The sequence below is a fragment of the Arvicola amphibius genome, chromosome 11 (genome assembly GCF_903992535.2).
Source record: "Arvicola amphibius chromosome 11, mArvAmp1.2, whole genome shotgun sequence".
Taxonomy (NCBI): domain Eukaryota; kingdom Metazoa; phylum Chordata; class Mammalia; order Rodentia; family Cricetidae; genus Arvicola; species Arvicola amphibius.
This window is the reverse complement of record NC_052057.2, coordinates 45,024,118-45,040,404: the sequence shown is the minus strand read 5'-3', so window position 1 is coordinate 45,040,404 and position 16,287 is coordinate 45,024,118. Positions and strand designations below refer to the sequence as shown.

General features: G+C 43.9%; 1 protein-coding gene across 2 annotated transcripts in view; it reads right to left on the bottom strand.

Moving 5' to 3' along the window:
• Gpr160 (G protein-coupled receptor 160) overlaps nt 1-16,287 on the bottom strand; it is a 48,370-nt gene that overhangs the window by 17,936 nt on the left and 14,147 nt on the right. For both annotated transcript variants that reach the window (XM_038347140.1, XM_038347141.1), the window contains exon 2: nt 6,127-6,223. The gene's annotated coding sequence lies outside the window, so the exon portion shown is untranslated. The remainder of the gene's footprint in view (nt 1-6,126; nt 6,224-16,287) is intronic.

Here is a 16,287-nt window from a genome sequence, read left to right as displayed (position 1 = left end):
AGAAAAGAATCCAAAAACAGATCCAAAAAGTTATGGTCAATTGATTTTCCAAGAAAGTGCTAGGTGATTCAATCCGTGAAAACAATGTCTTCCTTGAAGATTGGTCTTTTCTACACAGGCATGTGCACACACATACAGAGAAAATGAAGAAGAAAGCCTTATTTGTGACATTGGAGGACACTAGTCACCAAATCACTGATTCTTCTTAAATGAGAAAATACTGAGCAACATTTTTTTTTTCTGGATTTCCTGCAATACTGTGCCACCTGGAGATGGAACAGTGCAAACAAGCAGCCGCCAAATAAAGGAATGATAAAATCTGAAAAGTGTCATTTTGCAGCCCTAGGTGTTCAAGATGGAGGCAAGTCACTTGTCAAAGGAGGAGATGAAAGAATCACTGTTACCTACAAAGCCAACTTGCCAAGGGACCTTCAAGTTCAATGATAGTTTCTCATACAAAAAGAGGACAGGGAAGAAATCACCCACTGACAATCTATGAGACTTGTTTCATTGGTAAAATTCTAACAGTTCAGTGACCAGTGGGAGGGGAGGTGGGGGGTTCTCTGAAAAGCTGGGAGAAGAGAAACTATTATCAGAATAGAGTGCGTTAAAAAATCTATTCTTTTTTTAAACATTTATTTTCAATAAAAGAAAAAATATAAACCCATCAAAGGGGGACTTAAGATATATATGAAAGTACAATGTGTAGAACTTATTGGATGAATTAAAGCAAAATTATTGTCAAGTTGGGTGCTAACTAGAAATTTTAGCACACTAAGGAGTTTTTAATTTTGTTGTGATCTGAACTCTGCTTCCTTCAAATTCAGATGCTGAAGCCCTAAATGTTAGTACCTCAGTGTGTGACTGTATTTCTAGAGTCCTTACAGAGGAAATGGAAATTAAGAGTTTTAAATATGCATATTGAAGAGTTTACTAGAATTTGCCTCAAAATCTGAAGTGTGAACATGTGGTGGGCAGTGGGGATGGGGCAGGCTTGGCCATCAGTGAGGTTATTCAGTGTACCTACATAGATGTTAGAGTGTGAAGATGTAGCTCAGGAGAGTACCTGGGTTCAATCCCCAGCAACCGTTACCCAAGCCTCCCAAACCCAAAAAACAAACAAAAAAATCTGTCACCTGTATGGCTTTGAAAACTTTTAAAAGTACTTTGTTCTAAAAGAATAAACCTTCTAGGATGAAACTCTAGAAGCTGAAAAATGAGTGAATGACTAGTAAATGACCTGTGTGTAGAGTATGCACAGAGAACAGATGTGTAAGGAGACTGTCATGAGCAGACCCGTGTGTAGTGTGTACAGAGAACAGATGTGTAAGGAGACTGTCATGAGCAGACCCGTGTGTAGTGTGTACAGAGAACAGATGTGTAAGGAGACTGTCATGAGCAGACCCTTGGGCTGGGGAATGGAGCCCAAAGGCCCCCAAAGCCTTGCCAGTTGCAGACTGAACAGCTCCTCTCTTCTGGTTCTGCTGTGCCTGCAGTCGGCCTCGATGTCCCTCCTTCCTGGCACGTGACTTTACTCTCATACTTTCACACACTGCCCTCTCGGCATTGTCCTAGACACACTGATTGTAGCAAGGATTGCCTCTGAAATTTGGCCGAGGCCTTCATGAGCCTACGACTTTGGCAGCCTGACATGTATGACAGCATGGTCTGCCACCAGCTTGCATCCATCTTACTGGCGCCCAAGGGGCCTCGTAGCAAGCAAGGCAAATACTGGCAGAGGACGTTGATTCTCAAGGCATGTAGGTACGCCTCTGCGTGATCCTGAAAGCTCAGCACTCAGGAATCAGAGCAGTAAGCCTCTGGTTCTGAAAGTCTTCCTTAACCATTCTTCCACTTTATTCTTGGAGACAGGGTCTCTCGCCCAATCTGGAGCTTACCAGTAAGCATGATGGCCTGAGTTTGATCCTAAGGACCCACATGGTGGAAGGAGAGAACCAGTTCCTCCTTGGTTGGAAAGGGATTGTTCACTCTGTATCACCATTTAATGGGAGCATGAGACTTGCAGTTTTGATTTTTACAAAAGGGCCTGAAAATTAGAAGATTTAGCCTTGAGTCTCAGAAGAGATTTTGGACATGAAATTTTGAATAGTGTTAGAAGTTTTAAGACTACAGAAGTGCAAGCTGGACTAAATGTGTTTTGTGTTGTGGGATGGTAGTCCATCTTTGGGAGCAGGGGGTCAAAAAAGCTGTTTTCTGGTCATGAATTTCCTCTTTTGTCTGGGAAGGTTAGGGCTTCTATTGCTGTGAAGAGACATCATGACCACGGTAACTTTTATAAGGAAAAGATTTAATTAGGGCTGGCTTACAGTTCAGAGGTTCATTTCATTATCATTATGGTGGGGGCATGGCCATGCAGGCAGACATGGTGCTGGAGCAGTAGCTGAGAGTTCTGCATCTTGTAGGCAACAGTAAGTGGTCTGTGTGTTACCCTGGGCAGTATCCTGAGCATATATAAGACCTTGTAGCCCACCTCCACAGGGATACACTTCCTCTAATAAGACCATACCTTCTAGCAGTGCCACTACCTTTGGGGGCCATTCTCTTTCAAACCACCACAGAAGATCTTATTTCTTCTTCATTCCCAAAGGCTAGCTTTGCTGGGCACAGCAGCTTTAGTCTCAAGTGATTTTCTCTCAGGACCTCAGTACATCACTTTATCCCCTCAAGGCCTGTGGCTTCTGCTGAGAGATCTGCTATTTGTTTTGTTTTGTTTGTTTGTTTTTTGTTGTTGTTTTGAGGCAGGGTTTCTCTGTGCAACAGTCCTGGTGGTCCTAGACCTCACTCTGTAGACCAGGCTGGCCTCGAACTCACAGAGATCTGCCTGCCTCTGCCTCCCAAGTGCTGGGTTTAAAGGTGCATGCCCCCAACAGCCCAGAAAGGAATCTGCTATTAATCCAACTGGAACATCCTGGATTGTGACTATGGCTTTCCTATGTTAAAATAGATTTTAAAATATTTTCTTTGCTTTGAACTTCAGCACTTATGCTTGACTCCAGCATCCTGTATTGAAGTTCTTTTCTTGTCAAATTGTGGCTCTAATATACCTCATTTGCATATATGTCTGCAATTCAAGATTTGAATTCTTCTCACATTATTTCATTGAAATGGTTTGTGTCCTTAACTTTTTCCTTTGAGTATTCAAAAAATATACTCTTTGTTCATTTAATGGTATCCCAGAAATCCTGAGTACATATTCTTGCCCTGACTGAGCTTTCAAAAGGCCTGTCTTCAAGTTCAAATAGTCTTTTTAAAACTAAAATAAATTGAACTAAAATACAATTACATCAGTTATCTCTTCCCTTTCCTCCCTTCAACTCCTCCCACATCCCCTTTACTCCCTCTCAAATTCATGATCTCTTTAATTACTGTTACACATTTGCATCAATATGTAAACACAACCTGCTGGGTCCATTTAGTGTTAAACTATATGTATGATTTCGGGGCTGACCCTTGGTACTGGGTAACTAGTTAGGGGCCTCACCCCTGGGCTCTGTCGAGGGGTGGGGTATCATGAGATCTTCAGTAGCTGTTAGATTGTCATCAGTGCTGTCATTGTTCAGGTCTCACCTAGGTCTCACTGAGGTATCATGGGTAGAGCTTCCTTGTTACTTTTAGGAGCCACAACCTCACAGCAGACCTCCTGACCCTCAGCCATTTATAATCGTTCTACCCTCTCCCTTATGTTCCTGAGCCTTGGGTGCAGGAATTGTATTGTAGATGTATCAGTTGGGGCTTGGTACCTCATGGTCAGGCTATTCTCTTCACTTTGACCAACTGTAGTTTTCAGTGATGATCTGTGTCTTCCGCAAAGAGAGGTTTCTTTGATAAGGAGTGTGGTGGTTTGAATGAGAATGGCCCCCATAGGCTCACAGACTTGAATGCTTTGTCACCAGGGAGTGGTACTACTTGAGAAGGATTAGGAGGTGTGGCCTTCCTTGATGGAGGAAGTATCACTGGGGGTGAGCTTTAAGGTTTCAAAAGCCCAAGCCAGGCCCAGCCTCTCTCTCTTCCTCCATCCTGTGGGTCAGGATGTAAGCTCTTAGCTATTGTTCCTGCACCAAGTCTACCTGCCACACTCCCCACCATGATGGTCATGGTTCTAAAACTGTATGTGAACCCCACAATTAAATGTTTCTAAAAAATAAGAGTTGCCATGGTCATGGTGTCTCTTAACAGCAATAAAACACTGGCCAGGCTGGATGGGGATGTAGCACATGCCAGCCAGGCTGGATGGGGATGTAGCACATGCCAGCCTGGCTGGATGGGGATGTAGCACATGCCAGCCTGGCTGGATGGGGATGTAGCACATGCCAGCCTGGCTGGACTTAGAGAATAGATACGGCATGTGGTGAGATGGGATAAAGTCATGAGTTCAGATATTCTTTCTTCTGCTTAATCTAGATTGTCTGTTGAGGCTAGCAACTGCATTTTTTATTTAATTTAGTAAGTTTTTCATCTCAAGATTGCTGTTTGGTTCTTTTTCAATGTAATACTCTATGGACTCTTGCACTCATAATATGTAGTATCTCTTTAGTATCATCTCACTGTCTGTATTCTTTTGGATCCAACTTTTTAAAATATAATCATTCCTTTATCTTTGAATTGTTTCTTTGTAAATTAGTGTAAAAAAGAATGGGTTTCACTATGATACATCTGTCCTCTCCTTGGCTCATATTCATCCCTGCAGTGCCTTTTACGCCCCTCCCCACAGGCCCCTTTCTCGCCCCAGTACTAATCGTTCCTTCTCATTCTTTACCAAACATTTCATCCCTTTAGGTTATTTGGAACTTCCTGTCACAGTCAGGGTTTCCTCTGAGAGGCGTCAGGTCACTCATCTGTTCAATTCCTCACACTCCTTCCTGCACTGAGATCTGTGTGGCTGGAGTTCAGACAGCGCTACCATTTTGGTAGCAATGTTGGCATTGTAGTGGCCACCACAGAACAGTCTCCCTATAACTTCTTTGGTTGCGACTAATGATTTTGTGTAGCGTGTGCAATGTGTGCAGCCCTGGAGGTGAAACCCACCGACTCCTCTGTGGAGCACTCCAAAGCAGAGAAGGCACAGCACAGAGATGGGGTTGAGGTTCTCCTACAGTGGGAGTCACAGCCCTTTTGGACAATTAAAGGTCCTCAGGATCTGCTGATGCTAGCTTTGCTACAGCACAGGCTTTCAGCATGGCTGGCTCCGGCAATGCTCATGGGATAGAACTTGCCCCTGTAACCAGGGTTTACAGCGAGGATGCATCTAGACACTCACAGGAAGGTGGAAACTCCTTGGAGGGGCTTGTACTCTATGGTCAGACAGGGTGCTTGGGTAAGGCAGCCTCACTTCCTGGGTGAGGCGGGAGCAGAATCTTGGTGCTCCTTTGTGCTTCTATAGTGCACCCAGGTGGACTACACAGCCGAGCTGAGTATGTTCTCTTTGGTCATGCTCATCTGGGGACTGGTCAATGCTGGACTCCATGGGATGTCCAGGGCCCCTTTGGCACAGCCGCATAGGCAGACCAGCATGAGCACTGCACTACTGCTGATGATGAGACTTGAGTGGGCTGCACTGGGAACAGGTGGCAGGAGTTCATGGGCCTTCATGAGCCTCGGTGCTTATGGCTAGTCATGCTCCTGACAGCCAGCCCCTCTCAAAGAGAAGGTACCCTGGTCTGCTGATTCTAGAGGGTGACACTGTTCTGTCACAGTGCCTGTCCCTACAATACAGGGCACAGTGAACGTCTGCGGAGTCCCAAAGATGGGAACACACAGGTGAGGATTTTGACTCCAGATATCCTTTCAAGCTGGCTTTAGTAATAGCATCCTGGGGCGCGGGTGGCAGTCAGTGGACTATGTGAGCTCCTTTTTCTTGCACGTTCAAGGTTCCTGACATCAGGGAGCCTGAAGGTTACGCAAACTTCCAGGAGTGAAAATTGCGAGCACACACTGTCTGTGTGATGGGCCCCTCTGTCGCCCTCGCAGGGAGGCTGGTCTCCTCGAGCTGTGGGTGTCGAGTGGCAGGCACCAAGATACTTTTTCCTTACTGTGCTGTCGCCCTGGCCTCACATTCTCATAGGAATCCAGTCTCTCTAATTCCCAGGCACTCCAATGCTCACTCACCTCGGAACACAATTTTGCATCGTTAGCTTTTCTGTGTGGAGGAGGCGAGCAATGAGGACTTCTGTTCAGCCATCCATCAGGAAGGTATCTCTGCAACCTTTAGAGCAGGCAGAAAAGAAAAAAAATCCTTACAATGTTTTTTAAAGGCAGAGAAATTGATTAGAAACTCATTAAAATCAAATTCTAATTTTAGAATGCCAAAAGAGCATAGAAATTATTAGGGAAATCTTTTTCTAATACATGTATCTAATGAATGACACGTGGCCACACTATGCACTCAGAGCATTCTGGACTCAGCAAAGTGGCTCATAACAGAATCCATGAAACTGAAGCACATCGAGCAGAAAATGAATAAGCAGCCAGCGACGTCTAGAAGCTCTCCATGGCTGTCATTAGGAAAGCAAAAGCCATGATGACGTGCAGCCTCGCATCCCCAGAATAGCCAAGTTAAAACCAGTAATACCAAACACCAGAAGAGAGGCCCAGCTGGTGCTGTGCTTCAGGGTTTGAGTCTGAACTGTCCCCCGAAGGCTCATGTATCGAAGGCCTGCTGCCAGGGGCTGGGATTTTAGGAACTGACTGCACTGGGGGCTCTGCCTTCATCAGCAGATGACAGGGACCCTGGGGATGTGACTCTAAGGGTCTGTCTTGTCCTCAGTCTCCACTTTCCCTGGCTCGCTCTGCTGTCTGGCTGCTCCAGTGTGCTGCTCCTCCTCACCACAGTCCGAAGGCAATGGAGCCACTCTACTCATAGTCACTAAGATGCAGAAACTTAAACGTCCTTCCACTAATGAATGGATAATGAGACTTTATATTCAACTGTAAAGAAAATGAAATCATGAAATTTACAGGTAAATGGGTGGAACTTGACAGTATGACAAATGTGGCGTGTTCTCTCTCATCTGTGGTTTCCAGCCCTAAATCTTCACACAGGAGTATACAGCCTGGAATAACTGCAGAAGCAGGGAAGTGAACATGAACCTTTGGGGTGGAGAAGCTCTATAGACCAGAATAGCAGGATCTGGGTGATTTAACGTGAGAGACGGGAAGAGGGAGGTATTAACACTGGACTGGGATGTCTGAAATAGCCATAGGGAATGCTACTTTATATACAGTACATATATGGAAGCGTATGGTTGCTTAAATGAGGACAGTCGCCATAGGCTCATACATTTGAGTGTTTTGTCCCTAGTGTAACTGTTCAGGAAGGATTAGGAGGTGTGGTGGTGGAGTGGGTGTGACCTTGAGGAAGCCTTGAGGATGCGTTTCACTGGGGTAGGCTTGGAGGTTTCCTAGTCTCTGTCTTAGCCCTCTCCCTGCTTTGGTTCAGGATGTAAAGTTCTCAGCTACTGCTCCAGTGCTATTACTGTCTGCTTCCTAACCTCTGAAACTAAGAAATCACTCAGTTAAATGCTTTCTTTCCTAAGAGTTGCCTTGGTCATGTCTCTTCACAGTGATAAATTAGTCACTAAGACAAAGCGTAGGTACACACACACTCACACACGAAGGGAAGCTACTTACGATAATGCTCTTTCTGAGAGCTGTAGACTATTTAACAAACGCCAGTACCAGGTCTGAGAAACCTCCTTTCAGGCTTGGGTCAGGGGAGGCTCCCCAGACAACACAGGTTATGACTGTTGCCCTGGGCTGTCTCCCAGGAGTTGAAGGTATGTCCTTATTGCTGAAGACAACAGTATATTTGGCCCACAGGATTCAGTGCGTTCAAGCTGGACCAGGCCTGAGGGCCTCCTCCTGAGGACTAGCTTCTATTACCTAATGGTGCTATGAAAGCTGCCAAGGGAATGCTCACGAGCCACAATGACCAGCAGGGCACGCTATCCCTAAAGGTGCAATAGTGGCACTTATATTCTGGCAGTAACAAATGGCTGTCTAGCTGGATATTAGGTCTCAACAGGTGGAAAATCATGCTTGGGACTGGAAACCTAGCAACCACTCCTGGCCAGAGGCATCATGGATCTCAGAGAACCCACTGCTGCCACTCTTCCAACTGAGCACCATCCCTAACTGTATTCCAGACACTTACACCACAGCTAAGTGTGGCTCTCGCCCCTCCACTCATCAAAGCAGCTTCCTTCTGAAGTGGACGGAGACCACTGCAGAAGCCTACAACTGGTCAAACGCAAAGAACAATTGATGGTGGGGTGCCTGAGCTGAACCGATACATCCGTGACACAACCCCTGATGTACGCTGTGAATATGTTTTATTACCATTGGTTAATGAATAAAGCTGTTCCGACCAATGGTTTAGCAGAGCAGAGGTAGGCAGGAAATCTGAACAGAGATAAATAGAGAGAGTACGCAGAGTCAAGGAGACGCCATGTAGCTGCCAAACGAGAAAGACGCTGCCAACAGAACCTTACTGATAGGCCACAGCCTTGTAGCAATACATAGATTAATAGAAATGGGTTAAGATGTTAGAGTTAACTAATAAGAAGCCTGAGCCAAGAGGCCAAACAGTGTTGCAATTAATAGTTTCTGTCTGTTTATTTAGGCTGGACAGTCGGGAAACAAAGAAGCAGTCTCCAACTACAAAATGGCGCCCATAGGCCAGCCACACACTTTGGGTCCAGGTGCTTGTATGCTTGCGGTTTGAGCATGCGTGCCGCTCAGCACCCCTGCCTGGAAAAGCAGCTAGATCAGGTCTGCTAGGTGTGCACAGGTAGGAAAGCATGGTGGATTCCTGCTGACATACACAGAGACATTTCCAGGCCACACAGCATGATGCATGGCAGATTTAGCTTTTACTGAGATAAAAAGGGTCTATGTGCTGCACACAGTGCTTCCCAGAGTTGAGGAGGTGAGCACGGCTCCTACCTAGCAGTTCCAGAGCTGGCAGAAATGTACCTCTGCTATATTGAAAGGCCAAGAGAGGTGGAGCCAGCATCCAGGGCTCTGCAACCACACTGCTTACCATTTTAAAATGTTCCTTGTCATAAAAGGATTTCAGATACACAACAGGACACATTCAGACATAAAAGGCCTCTAAATAAGATACAGTGTGTTTTAAAATGTATGTAGGCTTGGGAGAAAGAGGAAGAAGAATACAGACAGTTATAAAAAGAAGTAAAGTCTTTAAAGGGACAGTAAAAGTAATATAAAAGAGTACAGACAGTCATAGATTAAAGGAGTAAAGAAAAATAAGCCATGTAAAGATGGAAAATACACAGAGAGACTGGATTATGTATATTGTTGTGTTTTCTTTGAATTTTTTGACTACAGAGAGAAATCTGATTTGGAGAGCTGCTAAGCTAAACCAACATATATATTTTAAGGGTATCTTGACTTCAAAATTTGAGTTAAGGGTGTGTTACTTTGAAAAAGAAATTCTGCTTTCATTTTCACAGAGGATGGGTACCTGTAGATTCCTTCCAGGCTAATGTGGTTTGATAGAACAATACCCCCCTAAAAGGTCTCCATGAACCCCTAAAAATACTTACCCTAACAAAGAGCAGGAAACAGTTTGAACAAAATGATGCCCAAATTCCCAAAATGATTGTTTATAAATGTTTGTTTTCATTTAAAAGGGGTTGGGTATAAATCGTTAATGGTCACAGTCAATCTCTCTCTCTCTCTCTCTCTCTCTCTCTCCTCTCTCTCTCTCTCTCTCTCTCTCTCTCTCTCCCTCCCTCCCTCCCTCTCTCCCTCCCTTCCCTCTCTTGGGAGATATGATACAGAGATGAATACTTTGCATTGGAATGGATCTTGATCTATTGATACAAATTTAAGGGCAATTTTGTTAAATGTATTTCTGTTACTGTTTAGACAGCTCATTAAAAATGTAATGTATAATTAAAAATTGCAGATGAATAGATAGCCCTAATAGTCAAATTGTAGTCATATTAGTTAGGTTTTCTAGATATATAGAGATATATTTCAGTTAGATCATCTTCAACACTTCAAATACCTACAGAATATGGCATTTAAAATGTAAGAACTTCGACTTTTCTCAACAGTGAGACATGTCTGCTTCTGGCAGCACCAATTACTTCAGATAATGGGCATTGATGGGCATCAAAAAAACATTCTATGGAATTTGCCTTCAATGTGACAAGGCTAGCCATTTGGGCAAAAAACTGCTTTTTTCTGGACTTCTTGATGGTATACTATATGACCTGCACATGCAGGACCCACAGAAAAGTGACTGCTGAACTTTCCAAAAGACAGGATGGTCCTTCAGGGTTCCTGCTTCACAGAAGAAACTGCCAGACATTCTGCAGGATACAGAAGAGAGTGACTGACAAACTGCCAAGATAGGCAGAACAGCCTTCCAAATTTCCTGCTTCATGGAAAAGTCTGCCAGATACTATGGGCCTGTAGGCTGAGGATGGGTGCCCCAACATTACAGAAGAGCTGTGGGTGACTGTCCAGGCAGTGAGATGTCTCTGTCAATTCTAAAACTTTGGAAGGTGCTTACAATGCCCTTATGGTTTACTTGGTAATATTTTATCCTTCTGGGGTCTTTGAAGATTTGAAGACAGATATAGCTTTCCTTAGTTATGATAAAGGATATAAAACTTTAGATTCACAAAGACAGAATAGATGACTAAATATTGTAACTGTAACTCTTGCTTGATACCTATTTTGTTATATGTAATTTTACTATTTTAAAATTTAAACCTTCCTTTTTAATTAGACAGAAAAGGGGAGATAATGTGGTATTCCCCTCTATATACTGTGAATATGTTTTATTTTCACTGGTTAATGAATAAAGCTGTTCCAGCCAGAGCAGAGCTAGGTAGGAAATTCAAACACACACACACACACACACACACACACACACACACACACACACACATCTCGAGTAGTGGGAAATCCGAACATATATGTGTGTGGAGAGAGAGAGAGAGAGAGAGAGAGAAAGAGAGAGAGAGAGAGAGAGAGAGAGAGAGAGAGGGAGGGGGAGGGAGGAATCAAGGAGACGCCATGTAGCTGACGAAAAAGAAAGATGCCACCCGAACCTTACTGGTGGGCCACAGTCTCATCGTGATACACAGATTAACAGAAATGGGTTAATTTAAGATATAAGAGTTAAGAAGAAGCCTAAGCTAATAGGTCAAACAATGCTGCAATTAATATAGTTTCTGTGTGTTTACTCGGGCTGGGTGGTCGGGAAACAAACGAGCAGTCTCTGACTACAAACTCCTGCACTCAGGTCAGGGAATGTCACAGACGATGGTGCAGACAGACTGGAAGAGCCAGAAGACCAGGCAGTCTGCTGCACGACTGTGTTTTCTAGACAGGGAAGCTACACCCATGAAGTCACAACAGGGTTGCTGCAACAAGGCCTGAGCAGTGACACCACTGGCTGACATGCAATGTGAATGGGGAAGTTTCACAGAGCTCCATCTCTAAATGAAAAGCATTCCTGAAATGGTTGTCCAATACTAAGTGGTTAGCCCTGAAGCACAATGAATAAAACTCAGAGGGAGAAATTGGGGTTCAACCTGAAGGTCAGAAAAGCAAAGCAGCCAGCCACTGGTTCTTACCTCGACCTCAGTACAAAAATGGCGAACCTGCCTCCAGGAATCTCAGAGTGAGACTGAGACTGAGAGCTGTCTCCTCCCGTTTTATAAATTCTTGAGTTCTGGGATTAAGGCATGCATCACCCAGTTTCTATGGCAAACTAGTGTGTCTACTGGGATTAAAGGTGTGTGTTATTGCAGCCTGGTCTATAAGGATGGATAATATGGCTGTTTTACTCTCTGATCTTCAGGCAAGCTTTATTTATTTAAAATACAAATGAAATATCACTACACAGCCCTAGGAACATATACATACAAGCAAAACTAAATGATTTAGCAGATTGTCATCCCTGTGTGTGTGCATACATGTAATAGTAATAATTAAAAAAAGAGGCCATGAATTTGAGAAGGAGCTGGGAGGAATGAAAGGGATGGAGGAAAGAGGCAGAGGAAATAATGTAATTGTATTTTAATTAAAAAATAAGTGTTTTAAAAAGCACTGGCAAAAATTTAGGTAGTCATTTTGTCACATAAAATGATTACTGATCAGATGGAAAAGTCCTCTACATCATTCAACTTTAAGAAAATGCCAATTAAAACTCCAGTGCCAGGAGGCCTAAGCAGCTCAGCTGCTACCCCAGCCCAGACACAGCACTCTGAGTCAGTCAGCTCCAGCACCTATTCCACCTCCGAGCGGGGAACCAGATCCAGGAGCACATCACCACCCCTGAAGAGGAAAACCCGAAGCATGGCTGTGACTGCAGAAGTCTCAGTGGGCCAGGATTTACTGCGCTTCAGAGGCCAGCGGCCTTGAGGCAGACTTGTGGTAAGTAGGCGTTTGCACGTAGAGCTGTGTGGGTGAAAAGTAAACTGAGGGATGTGCTAGTTCTCAGAGCCACTGGGAGGAGCGGATTCACGATGGAGGGGTGGGAAGGACGGAAGAACTAAGTGGTGCACACACGGTAGAGAGAAGCTGAACCACTGTCCACGTCCCAGGCCTGAGCTACTGCTAGAGGCCATGTTGACGTGCATGGCCTGGCCTGTGCTGCCACCTGAGGCCATGTTAACGTCTGTGGTCCATACTGCTACCAAGGGCCATGCTGGGGAGGCTAGGTGAATGTTTGTGGGTCGGGCTGTTGCTGGGGATCATGTTGGTGTCTGGTCCGCGTCGCACTGGAGCAACTGAGGTCTGTGGCAGGTGCTGATGCTGGATGCCAGGTAGAGGTCTGTGGTTTGTGGGAGGCCATGATCCGTGTTCCAGCTGGCTGTGAAGGACAAGGAAGCTTCTCCTGCAGTATTTCAATTATCATCTGGGCTCCACAGTCCCACAGTCAATGCCCCATGGCCAATCAGGCCATGGCCTAGAGGACCTTCTGGTGCCGTGGCTGCCAGGGCCATGATATATAGGTTTAAACTAAGTATCTATCATTCTATTTGCCAGCAAAGACTTGGAAGTCAGATGGGGGTGTGTGTGGAAACCTGTTAGATCAGAGAAGCTGAGAAGCAACAAGCTGACCTTGCTTTTTGGCTGGAGACCCATCAGGAGTTGTGTCCTAAAACCAAAAGGAATCACCAAGCTCAAGTCCTTGCCCTTTCCTTCCTGTGTGTCTTCTCTATTCAAACTGTTGGTTTCTCTATGGCCAATTCCAGTCAGATAGTTGCTAGCTCCACCCCCATTCAAGGTAAACTTTATTTACAATAGTCTTGGAGTGTCACAATGAGATCAAAATTCCCACAACAGGTGATCAGGGTGTATTATGTGAAATTTCCCAAATAATCAATAAAAATTATGTTAATAAAAACTATAATGCTACACTGTCACATGCTCAAGAGAATGGTTGTGTGGTGGTTTGAATAAGAACAGCTCTCTAGGCTGAGTGGTGGCACATGCCTTTAATCCCAGCACTGGGGAGACAGAGGCAGGAGGATCTCTGTGAGTTTGAGGCCAGCCTGGTCTATAGATTTGGTTCCAGGACAGCAGGCTGTTACACAGAGAAACCCTGTCTTGAAAAAAAAAAAAAAAACAAAGAATAGCCCCAGAGGCTCATATATTTGAATGTTTGGTCCCCACCTGGTGGAACTTTCTGGAAAGTGGTCTTGTTGGAGGATGTGCGTCACCAGAAGAGAACTCTGATGTTTCAAAAGCCAAAGCCATTCCCAGCTATCTCTCTTCTGCCTTGTGGTTATCTCAACATGCAAGCTCTCTGCTAATACTCTAGAATCATGCCTGCCTGCCTGCTACCATGCTCCCCACCATAATGGTCATGGACTCACCCTCTTAAACTGTAAGCCCTGGAAGTAGGCATTTCTCTCCCACTTGCCTGTTCCCAAATACCCAGGGGCCATTTCCCTGAATAACTCACTCAAAGGCTTAATTTAAATTATAAATGCTCAGCCAATAGCTCAAGCTTATTACTAACTAGCTCTTACACTTTAAGTTAACCCATATTCCATATTTACGCTCTGCCACATGGTAGTTTCTTTATTAGCATAGTGCATTCATCTCTTGATCCCTCTGTGTCTGGCTGGCAACCCCTGAGTCCTCGCTTCTCCTTCCCAGCATTCTCTGTTTGGCTCTCCCATCTTACCTTATTCTATTCAGCTATTGACCAATTTGTTTATTAAACCAAGTGACAAATCTTCATGGCGTACAAAGGGATTATTATTCCACAGTAAAGCCCCATTAAATCCTTTCTTCTATAAGCTTGCATTGGCTATGGAGTCTCAGCACAATAGAAAAGCAATGAAGACAGGCTATAATAAATATGGCCAGCACTGGATGTTGCTGAGAAAGTGGAGAAATCAAATCCCTCACACATTATTGCTTGGAGTCTAGCATGGCACAGACACTTGGGAAAATAGTTTGTCAGATTCTTAAAAAGTTGAACATAAACTTGATTCGACAACTACACTCTTAAAAAATTCACCCGAGACATAAAAATGAAATCTATACAAATACATATGCACAACAACATTATGTTTCCAGAAGCATTTGTAATAACCAAAACTATATAAATAACCAAAACCAAACTAAGTGAAACAATTAAAATGCCTATCAGTTCATAAATAGATAATGTCATTTCATAAAAGCAAATCCTTTAACAATACAAAGGAATAGCCTACTACTACTGATATATTTTACAACACAGATTAACTCAAAAATGGAAGTTAAGAAGTCAAACTCTGAGGAGCTGTCTCCTCTACTAAAGCACTTGTGTGTCATTGTGTGGGCCTGAGTTCAGCCCCAGCATCCACACAAAGCCAGGCCTGGTGATGTATGTTTGTGACATACAGACAGGGGGATCCCTAGGTCAGTGTCAGAAAAGACTCCTGAGAAATACCTGAGGTTGTCCTCTGGCCTCCATGAGCACCCACCCCCATACACACTCCCCCATCTAAAGTCAAGTCCCCCAAAGCATGTTCTAAGATTCCATTTAGATAAAACTTCTTAGTATTTATGAGACAAAACAGATTGTTGGCTGCTCAGGGCCAGCAGAGGACAGGATGGACATGAAGGTTTGGGGACAATAGGAATTTCTAAACTGCACTGTGGTGACTACTGTTCAAATCTTGAAAAAACACAGACTTAAGAACTTACAAGTGGGCTTTAATGGCATGTAACTTGGCTTCAGTAAGACAGTTTTAAAGATTTCTACAAGAACGTTTACAGCAGCTTTATCTATGATAGCTCAGTGGCATCTCAGAGGGCTGCAAAAGATACATGGAAAATTATGATATATTTAAGGAACAAAATATTAATTGTTAATAAAAACTACTTAAGAGGGGCTGGAGAGATGCTCAGAGGTTAAGAGCACCGACTGCTCTTCCGGAGGTCCTGAGTTCAATTTCCAGCATTTGTACTGTGGCTCACATCTATCTGTAATGCGACTTGATGCTCTCTTCTGGTGTGTCAGCATGCATGCCAGCAGAACACTGTATACATAACAAACAAATAAACAAATAAATCTTTAAAAATTATGTAAGAGCTGGAGAAACTGCTCGGTTGGTAAGAACTAAGAACAACTGCTTACCAACCATGAAGATCTGAGTTCAAATCCTCAGCAGCCATGGAAAAGGCTGGGTATGGCTGTTATACCTGTAATTCAGTGCTATGGGAGATTTGCATGGGTTTACTGGCACTAAGCTATCTCCAGGTTCAGTAAGAGACCCTGTCTCAAGGGAATAAGGCAAAAAGTGGTACCCCAGTGGTCTCAGCCTTCCTACTACTGCAACCCTTTAATATGGCTCCTCATGTTGTGGTGACCCCAACCATACAATTATTTTCATTGTTACTTCATAAGTGTAATTTTGCTACTGTTTATGAATTGTAATGTAAATATTTGTGTTTTCTGATGCTCTTAGGTGACCCCAGTCAAAAGGTCATTCAACCTCCAAAAGAGTCATGACCCACAGATTGAGAGCCGCTATGATAGAGAAACCATATGCATCCACCACACTCACTCTTAAACATACAGTCACAGAGATGAATCTCAAAAACAACATGCTTTGGCCTGCCTTCCTCCCTCCCTCTCCTTCCCTCTCTCTCTCTTTCTGTGTGTGCATCCAAGTTCATACTCTAATTGAATCACCTTTATAGAGATGACAGTTCACTTTTTCTTCATAAAAAAAATCTTAGGCCACCTTCCAGAATAAAGTTTATGGTACTATATAGCACTTG